The sequence below is a fragment of the Capsicum annuum genome, chromosome 9 (assembly GCF_002878395.1).
Source record: "Capsicum annuum cultivar UCD-10X-F1 chromosome 9, UCD10Xv1.1, whole genome shotgun sequence".
In the NCBI taxonomy this organism is placed as follows: Eukaryota; Viridiplantae; Streptophyta; class Magnoliopsida; order Solanales; family Solanaceae; genus Capsicum; species Capsicum annuum.
Window position 1 is genome coordinate 91,066,606 of NC_061119.1, and position 9,332 is coordinate 91,075,937.

Genomic DNA, 9,332 nt, shown 5'->3' on the forward strand with positions numbered 1-9,332 from the left:
ATCTTATTGCTCCTGGAAACAAACACACATGAACTATTTTATGAAGTATGTGTCCTGATAGTCCAAAATCTTGATAGTTAGCTCTTGGCCTTCTGATAAAACAAAACAATGTCGATGAAGGTGTGTAGGTGCACTATTCTGTGGTACGGATTGTAACTTTCCATAAATTTCCCATTTGTCACTCAACGACAAAACCTTGCTTATTTCTTTTTTGAGGATCGACGAATCGAATGATATTTTTGTTCCAATTTTTGCCTCTTTTTCTCCCTCTAAATCAAACTTTTCCTTGCCATAATGGTTGAATTCCTATTAGTATCCATGATAAAAGTTGAATCCTAGATGTAGAAATAGAAGAAGGTAGACCCCCTCTCTATTGAAAGACATGAGATTATCGTGGATACACACATTAATTAACCAAATTTGCCTGACGTAGAGGCAATCAAGAAAGATGCATAAGTGAATATATAACCTAAAAAAAGTTAGCTAATCCAACCAATCTTGCTTGTACAATGGAAAGGGCCACTGGTTTATCTCTCCATCGAATCAAATTGGCCAAAGGTGTGCGTTCATGAGCCCATGCTAAAGTTTCAATCAATTCTTGCCAATATCCACGCCAAGAAATTAAGAACATAAATCTAGTAGCCCAAACAAGATGTCCAAATAAGAACATCCATGCCCAAACCGATAAACTATTCATACCAAAAGGGTTATATCCATTAATAAGTTGTGAAGAGTTTAACAATAAATAATCCCTTAACCAACCCATCAAATAAGTGGAAGATTTATTAAACTGTGAAATATTACCCTTCCATAATGTGATGTGCTTCCAATGCCAATAAAAAGTAACTCATCCAATAGTATTTAACATCCAAAAAACTACCAAATAAAATGTGTCCCATGTTAAAATATCACAAGTACCACCTCATCCTGGGCCATCACACGGAAAACTATGACCGAAATCCTTTTTATCTGACATTAACTTGGAACCACGTACATCTAAAGCACCTTTTACTAAGATCAATGTAGTTGTATGTAAACCAAGATCAATAGAATGATAAACTAAAAAGTCTCTAGCACCTATTATTAAGATTAATAAATTACTATTTTCATTAACAACATTTAACCAACTCGGCAACCAGATGCTTCGACCCGCATTAAATGCTGGGCAACTCGTTGACGATAAAAGTACATTGAACCCATATGAAGTTTTACTATGAGAGGATTGTAACCATTGATAAAATATAGGTTCAATCAAGATTTGCTTCTCCGAAGTGCCAAAGGTAAGTATGACATCATTATGAACATAAAATCCCAGGGTATGAAATCCCAGAAAGAGGCTATCCCAACTTAAATGAGCTATGATAGCTTCTTTATGATCTAATATTCTTTCCAATACATTATCTTCATTTTGCTCCGGATTGTAATCTCTAATGAAAAATATAGCTCAATGAGCAAAAGCTCCCGTCATGATGAATCCTACGATATATTGGTGGTGGGTATATAATGCAACTTGAGTAGTGAAGTCCTGTTCTATGAATGCATAAGCAGGTAAAGAGTACATGTGTTGAGCTACCAAAGAAGTAATAAGCCCTAAAGAAGCTAGAGCAAGGCCTAATTGAAAATGAAGCAAATTGTTGATTGTGTTATAAAGACCCTTATGTCCACGCCCCAATCACCCCCCAGAGGAATATGTGCATCTAAAAGATCTTTCATACTATGCCCAATCCCAAAATTGGTTCTATACATATGACCAACAATGAGAAAAATAAATGCAATATCTAAATGGTGATGGGCAATATCATTCAACCATAAACTTTGCGTTTGTGGATGGAATCCCCCGAGAAGAGTTAGAATGGCAGTTCTCGCTCCTTGAGCGGTACCAAATAAATGACTACTTGAATTGGTGTTTTGAGCATAAAGATTCCATTAACCTATAAAAAGTGGGCCTAACCCTTGGGGATTCAGTAATACATCTAAAAAATTATTCCACAGAATGTACTCCCCTCTGGATGTAGGAATAGCAACATGGACTAAATGCCCTGTCCAAGCCAAGGAACTTATGCCAAAAAGTACTGACAAATGATGATTCAGATGAGATTCAACATTTTTGAACCTGTAAATGCTCGGTTTCCATTTCGGTTGTAGGTGTAACCAACCTTCTATTAAGGATATGGCAGAAAAAAATAATAGAAAAAGAGCGCCAGTATAAAGATCTTGATTAGTGTGTAAACCGATTGTATACCACCACTGATAAACACAAGAGTAAGTGATATTCACATGGCCAAGATCACCCCCTCCAGTAAAAGCTTCCACGGACGGTTGACTCAGTGAAAGATATTCTAACAAATGGAGTTAAATATGTTGGTAGAGGAATCTTTACATCGAAACTTCAAAAAGAAAAATAATGAAGTGAAGGATAAACGTATATACATATGTATTGAATACTATATCAAATAATTAATGACGACCCGAATCCCTGATCAAATCATTCACTCCATAGTCTGATAGATCTTTTGAAGAACTAATTAATCGGATGAGAATAAAGATAGAGTCCCGTTCTACATGTCAATACCGGCAACAATCAAATTTATAGTTAGAGAAAAATCCATCGACTTTTAAAATCATGAGGGTTCAAGTCCCTCTATCCCCAAAAAGACTATTTCAAACCCCAACTATTTCTCCGACCCCCTTTCCTTAATATTTCCAAATTACTTATCTTTCTCATTCACTCTATTCTTTTAGAAATGGATTTTAGCGTTTATGTCTTTCTCTTAAGCCTTGTGATATATATGATACATATAGAACTGAACATATTTGAGTAAGGAATCCCTAGTTGAATGATTACCAATATCATTACTCAATACTGAAACTTACAAAGTCATTTTTTTAAAGATCAAAGAAATTCTCCGGCTTTGATAAAAATTTTTAATTGAGTTTTGTCATTTTAATTGATAAAGACCTATTGACAAAGACCTATTGATAAATACCCATTTAGGTGTTAAGATCAAATTTTTTACGATAAAATTAGAGTAACAATCAGAGAACTAAGTAACAAGCAGAGAACTAAAAATCCTCATGTTAACGAACGGTTCCAATTAGGAAGACCAGAGGACTATAAATCCTCCTGTTAACGGGGACTGAAAATTCTCATATTCAAGGTTCCAATTGGGTTGGTATAACCCTAAAAATCCTTGGTTACTGGTCCCAACCTTGTATGGGTCTCTCTTCACTAGAATTAATTTCTAATTAATTAATGTGAATCAACATACATATTCTTTTAGAGTCTAGATTAGAATAATAGCTTTATCCAGTTTGGCACGATATACCCTATAATATGTTCTAGATGGGTAGAGTTTCTTTGATAAATTATCAAAAAGAATTGGATTATATATCCTCCTTTTTTTCTCCTCTCGTTCAAACGAAGTTGAATACGTAATATATATTCGAAAGGTAAAATTGGTTAATTGTTGAATGGCTCAAAATTCGAATCTAGGGGGGTTGAAATAGACAAGATTCAGTTCAGATCCCAAGAAATAGATTTCGATATTCTATCATTTCTTTGTCTTTTCTTTCATATTCGATTTATTCATTCTGAATTTCTCTATCCCTTCCTATATGCCCTTCTAGAACCCATCTAAGTAATGTGTGCAGTACAAAGTTCATGATGTAGAACTCATTTGGTTCATCCTATTGGTATGGCTCATCCGAAATAAGTATCTTCCAAATAAATGTGAGAATTAAATGAATCCTTAATTGTATTTTTTTGTTAGCCTATTGATAATTCCATAAATTAGACCTGCCTAATCTAGAACAGAATGTGCAATCCTTGAATATCTTAAATTGTCTAAGTGGAAATAGCTTTCTTATCATTCAATGAGCATCTTGTATTTCACAAAAATTAGGGGTAATATAATCCTTACATAAGGGTCATCCTATCCAACTTTCAAGAATTAAGATACATTTCAAGCGTGGATGATTATCATAAGAGATTCCCAACATATCAAATGATTCTCATTCTTGAAAATCCACACTTTTCCAAACCCAAAAAACAGACGGAATTCTAGGATTCCTCTTGAAAGCAAAGACTTTTATACATACCTCTTCTGGTTGATCCACACCATCCTCTATTCTCGTAAGATGATACACACTAGCTAACAGCCCGCCAGGCACTTCATCATAGGCACATTGAGAGGGAAGATAATTGTACCCATATACATAAAAAATGACGGCAATGGAATGCCAATCCTCGGGCTTTATTTGTAAAGTCTCTATTCCTTGGTAATCAAAGCCCAAAGATCTATGAATTAGCCCATGCCTGACTAGCCAAGCAGACAAACGACCCTGCATCTTTTTTATCTCTCCCACATTTTTATTTGTATAAGTATTTCATATTTATGATTAAATTTATGAAAATTGACCCACCACTTCTTATTCTGGACAAAGGAATCTTGTCTAATTCACTAATTTGGGGGAAGATACTGAATTTTTGTATTTGGAAAAGATTTCCTGGGATCTCTGAAGTAGATGGTGGTTGATAAATAACTCTTTGATCATAATTTTCTGTATGAATACTACGTCGAACATGAAACTTATGGTTGGTAGTAAAACACTGATTCACTCATTGAGACCTAATTCGATCTTCATAGAGTTCTCGAGATATTTTCTTATGAAGTTTTGTTATAGCATCTATAACCGCTTCTGGTTTAGGTGGGCAACCTGACAAATATACATCTACAAGGATTAGCTTATCGACTCACCGAACAGTACTATAAGAATCGGTACTGAACATCTCTCCTGTAATTGTACAGGCTCCTATAGCAATAACATATTTTGGTTCAAGTATTTTCTCATATAATCTTACTAAAGAGGGGGCCATTTTCATTGTTACTGTTCCAGCCGTTAAAATTAGATCCGCTTATCTAGGACTCAATCTTGGTACTAGTCCATAACGATCAAAGTCGAAGCGTGAGCTTATTAGTGAAGTAAATTCAATGAAGCAACAATTGGTACCATAGAGAAGCGACCATAAACTAGAGAGTCTTGACCAATTTGAAAGATCATTTAATGTAGTTGAAATAACTGAATTTGGGGATGTTCGATCAAGTAAAGGAAACTGAATGGAATTCATAATTGTCTCAATCTTATTTTTTCCGTTTTTCTTTTTATTGTCTGAATATTCAGGAGCTAAGACCATTCTAATTCCCCATTTCACCTTGCATAAACTAAACCGATAATTAAGCTAAGCATGAAAATCAAAGCTTTTATAAATACAGATACACCCAATAAGTCGAAACTCATTGCCCATGGCTAAAGAAAAACTGTTTCAACATCAAAAACAACAAAAACTAGAGAAAACATATAATAACGGATTCGAAATTATAACCAAGCATCACCCATTGGTTCTATACCCGATTTATAAGTAGAAAGTTTCTCCGGCCCTTTGCTAATCGGGGCTAACACTCTGGAAATGAAAAATGCCAAAATAGGAACAAGGATGTATATTATTAGAAATGCCCAAAAAATCATATTCGTAAAGAAGAAATATAAACACACTCCTATGAACGTGGAAAATATACCGGATTTGATTGGTCGATTCAAATTGGAATTGTCAAGCCATCCATAACTATAATAGTCAAAACAAGAATTCATTTTGGTCGAACCGTATAGTTTGGCTTTGTTTATTGGTTTATTGTAGGGCATATCTCATTGCAAGATTCATCGACTGGAATCCGATTTTATTTCCATTATACTTATGTCCATTTTATTTAGTTAGTAGAACCTTCTAACTATATATTACTCTTATACAAATTCTCCTCCTTCTCTTGTTTATTTCTCTAAACTAAAGACGGGGAATTCTAACTTAATTAATTCTCTTAGTTCTTCTTTAATTTTTCTTCCTTAATTAGAAATTCTTTAAATATTTCTATTTTTTTCTATAAATAGGATAAATAGAATCAGGAGGTCTTTATTTTAATATTTTTTTTCTTAGTGATTTAGTGATCTAGAATGGAACAAGTAATCAAATAGAAGAGAATGTATAGGAACTTCCATCTCAAGATTTAGAAGATCTTGTGTTGGTAAATTCCTTTTATTATTTTATTTTTATTTAATAATAGTATTAGGATTCGAATCCAAGTGAAGGGGTTTTTCTTGGTTGAATACAGAAAAACAGGACTACCGTTTTTGTGTTGTGCTTCGCTAGGTCGAGGTAAGTAAGGTATATGAAGGAAAATCCTATTTGATAATGAAAGTGACCAAAGATATTAGTTTTTCAAAAAACTTTAGCTTGTACACAAATGCAGCAGTCCCTTCCTAAATACATGTGAATTTCTCTTCGTAGTTTTTCATTTCACCAGGCCCATGAAATGATTTGACTTTCAAAATTCAATAAGATTGGGGATATCAAAAGAAAGGGGTCTCACTAATTCTTTTATTGTGGATATGAATATGTAATTCGCCTCCAAAGATTAATGATGAAAAGTTGGTTTGTTTAACTGCAATTGAAAAAATAAATATCGATTGGATTCATTGATATGTGTTTTTTCTTTCATCTGCTTAAACTTAAACGATTACCGTGAGTAAACTTAGAGGAATAGTTGAATTTCACTTAGTTACAAGCTAGAAATAATAATGAAGAAATGAAAATTATACAATTTTCTTTCATTTTTATTTTATTTTATAGTGCTATACGCACTTGAACCGTAGACCTTCTCGGTAAAACAGTTCAAAATTATTATTATTAAAATGATCTAAACTATTTCAAAGACCCAACATGTATTTTTTTGCATTGGTCTCTTTCATTAACTGATATTTATAGTAGTTAGTCTGCCATTTTTTTTCTTGACAGAAAAAAAGATAAGGAAATGGCTCCATGTGCTCTGATTCATTATTTGGGAGCATTACCAAAGTGTTTCAAAGGTGGGATTGTCTTGACGTAGGTCTGTCTCTGGACTAAATAAACCTAAGTTAAATGAAGTCTCTATCGCTTCTGCTTAAAAAATCAAATATGAAACTTCATACACCTTAAAGTTCATATGACGAAAAGAGATTTTTTTGACGTCCTTTTACTCTCATTATGCCTAGCATTGAATAGACTAGGTATTCACCTTATCAAGATCTCGAATCAATGATGGGGTATGTTTGGTACCTCCTACATGGATGTCCAAATTGGACCGAACCCTTTGTCATGTAAGAGATGAATAAGTCCATTTATTTAGTTCTACATTCTTTTCACTTATTCTTATTATATGTACTCAGTTAGATTTATATATATAGATACTTAGATCTATACTAAGAATTTCAAATTCTATTAATAATAAATATTATCTAAATTAGAATTCAAATTCTTAATTTAATTATAATTATTTAATTATTACAAGATATCTTTATTTATATAATAATATAATAACATAATAACAGATACAATATATTAAATTGAGGTACCCCTTTTATGACAAATTTGAACCATCCATCTATTTTTGTGCCGTTAGTAGGCCTAGTCTTTCCGGTAATTGCAATGGATTATTTATTTATTCATGTTCAAGAAAATAAGATTGTTTAGATCCACTGGGACCCAAACTCATCAAGTTTTTTTGAAAACGTGGACTTGTATCATAAAACAAATATCTATTTATTGGAATAGAGTATAACATGTGATTTCTACCGAACATAAAGGAAAAAACTCTTGTGCCTGCAGAAACATGATATATGGATATATCCATTCTAGTAATTTTCAAATAGATCAGGATGACTGGATGGCTAAAATGTAGTCGGTTAATCTCTATGTATATCGATATGTATAGTGGGATCGTATTAAATAAAGAGTATGTTATTATTTTAGACTTAACATATTTGATGAATTACTCCTAAAGGTTGACATCAAACTAGTGCTAGTTCACCTCAAACTAGTGCTAGTTGATAAGAGTTACTTCGGAAACAAAAAACTAAAGTCAAATTTCTATGGGGTATTATCTCAATTCTAATAAAATGCATCGGGTAAAGTATGACTTGGCGATACGAACATATATGGATAGAACTTATTGTGATGCCTCGAAAAATAAGTAATTTCTTCGGGGCCTTTATCTTTTTTTTTGGTTCATTAGGCTTCTTATTAGTTGGAACTTCCAGTTATCTTGGTAAAAATTTGCTATCTTTTTTTCCACCTCAGTAAATCATTTTTTTTCCATAAGGAATCGTGATGTATTTCTATGGAATTGCGGGTCTCTTTATTAGCTCTTATTTGTGGTGCAAAATTTTCTGTAATGTAGGTAGTGGTTATGATCGATTTTATATAAAGGAAGGAATAGTCTGTATTTTTTGTTGGGGATTTCCAGAAAAAAATCATCGAATATTCCTCTGATTCCTTATAAAAGATATTCAGTCCGTTAGGATAGAAGTTAAAGAGGGTATTTATGCTCGTCGTGTTCTTTATATGGACATCTTAGGACAGGGGTCCATTCCCTTAACCCGTACTGATGAGAATTTGACTCTACGAGAAATTGAACAAAAGGTTGTTGAATTAGCCTAATTTCTTGTGTGTACCAATTGAAGTATTTTGAGAAATCGAGAATCAGAACGTTCATTCAATTAAACAAAACATATATGAAAGAACCATAAAACGAAACTCTTTTTATGGTCTTTATGCGTATGTAAACCCACACAATTTAATAACAAATAACAAATCGAAATAATAGATTAATCTCAGATGGCAAACCATTTCAAAATCAAGAAATTTTTTTTAGTTCAATATTTGTTGGAATTAACACTTTAGATCCAGATATATCATATCTTGTAAATTGGAAATTCTTTCTTTTGTATTCTTTAATGACCAACAATTGGATTTCTTAATTAAATAATGAGAACTCGCCAATTTATCTTTTGCCAGTCATTTTTTTTTAATCATCATAATATATTTCCCTCAATTATTCTATTCCTAACTATGGGTAATTAGTGAAATTTTTTCAAAATATTGGATATTTTGATATCAAGGGAGTTCTTTCTTCTCAAAATCTGAACAATATTCATTACTTAAAGTGGTTCTTTCGATCATTCATCGAAAGGAGACACTTGATTTTGAATTTGACCAATTGATATATCAGGAAACAATATTCTCAATTTCTTCATTCGAAGTGAATTCTTAGCCTATTTCTGTATTCTTTCTAGATTCAAAGACTAACCATAAAATCATAAAGAAAATAGATTCATAAGTTTGATACCTTGTATAAAACTCATATGTGTAAGAAATATTCGATCGTATAGACGGATGGGTTGATTAACAATTCACAGATGAAAAAATGGCAAAAAAGAAAGCATTCACCCCTCTTTTCTATCTT

General features: G+C 32.6%; 1 pseudogene; it reads right to left on the minus strand.

Annotated features, from left to right (window-relative positions):
- Positions 1-3,870: 3,870 nt before the first annotated feature.
- LOC124887351 lies at positions 3,871-4,472 on the minus strand (annotated as a pseudogene).
- Between the last annotated feature and the right edge of the window lie 4,860 nt (positions 4,473-9,332).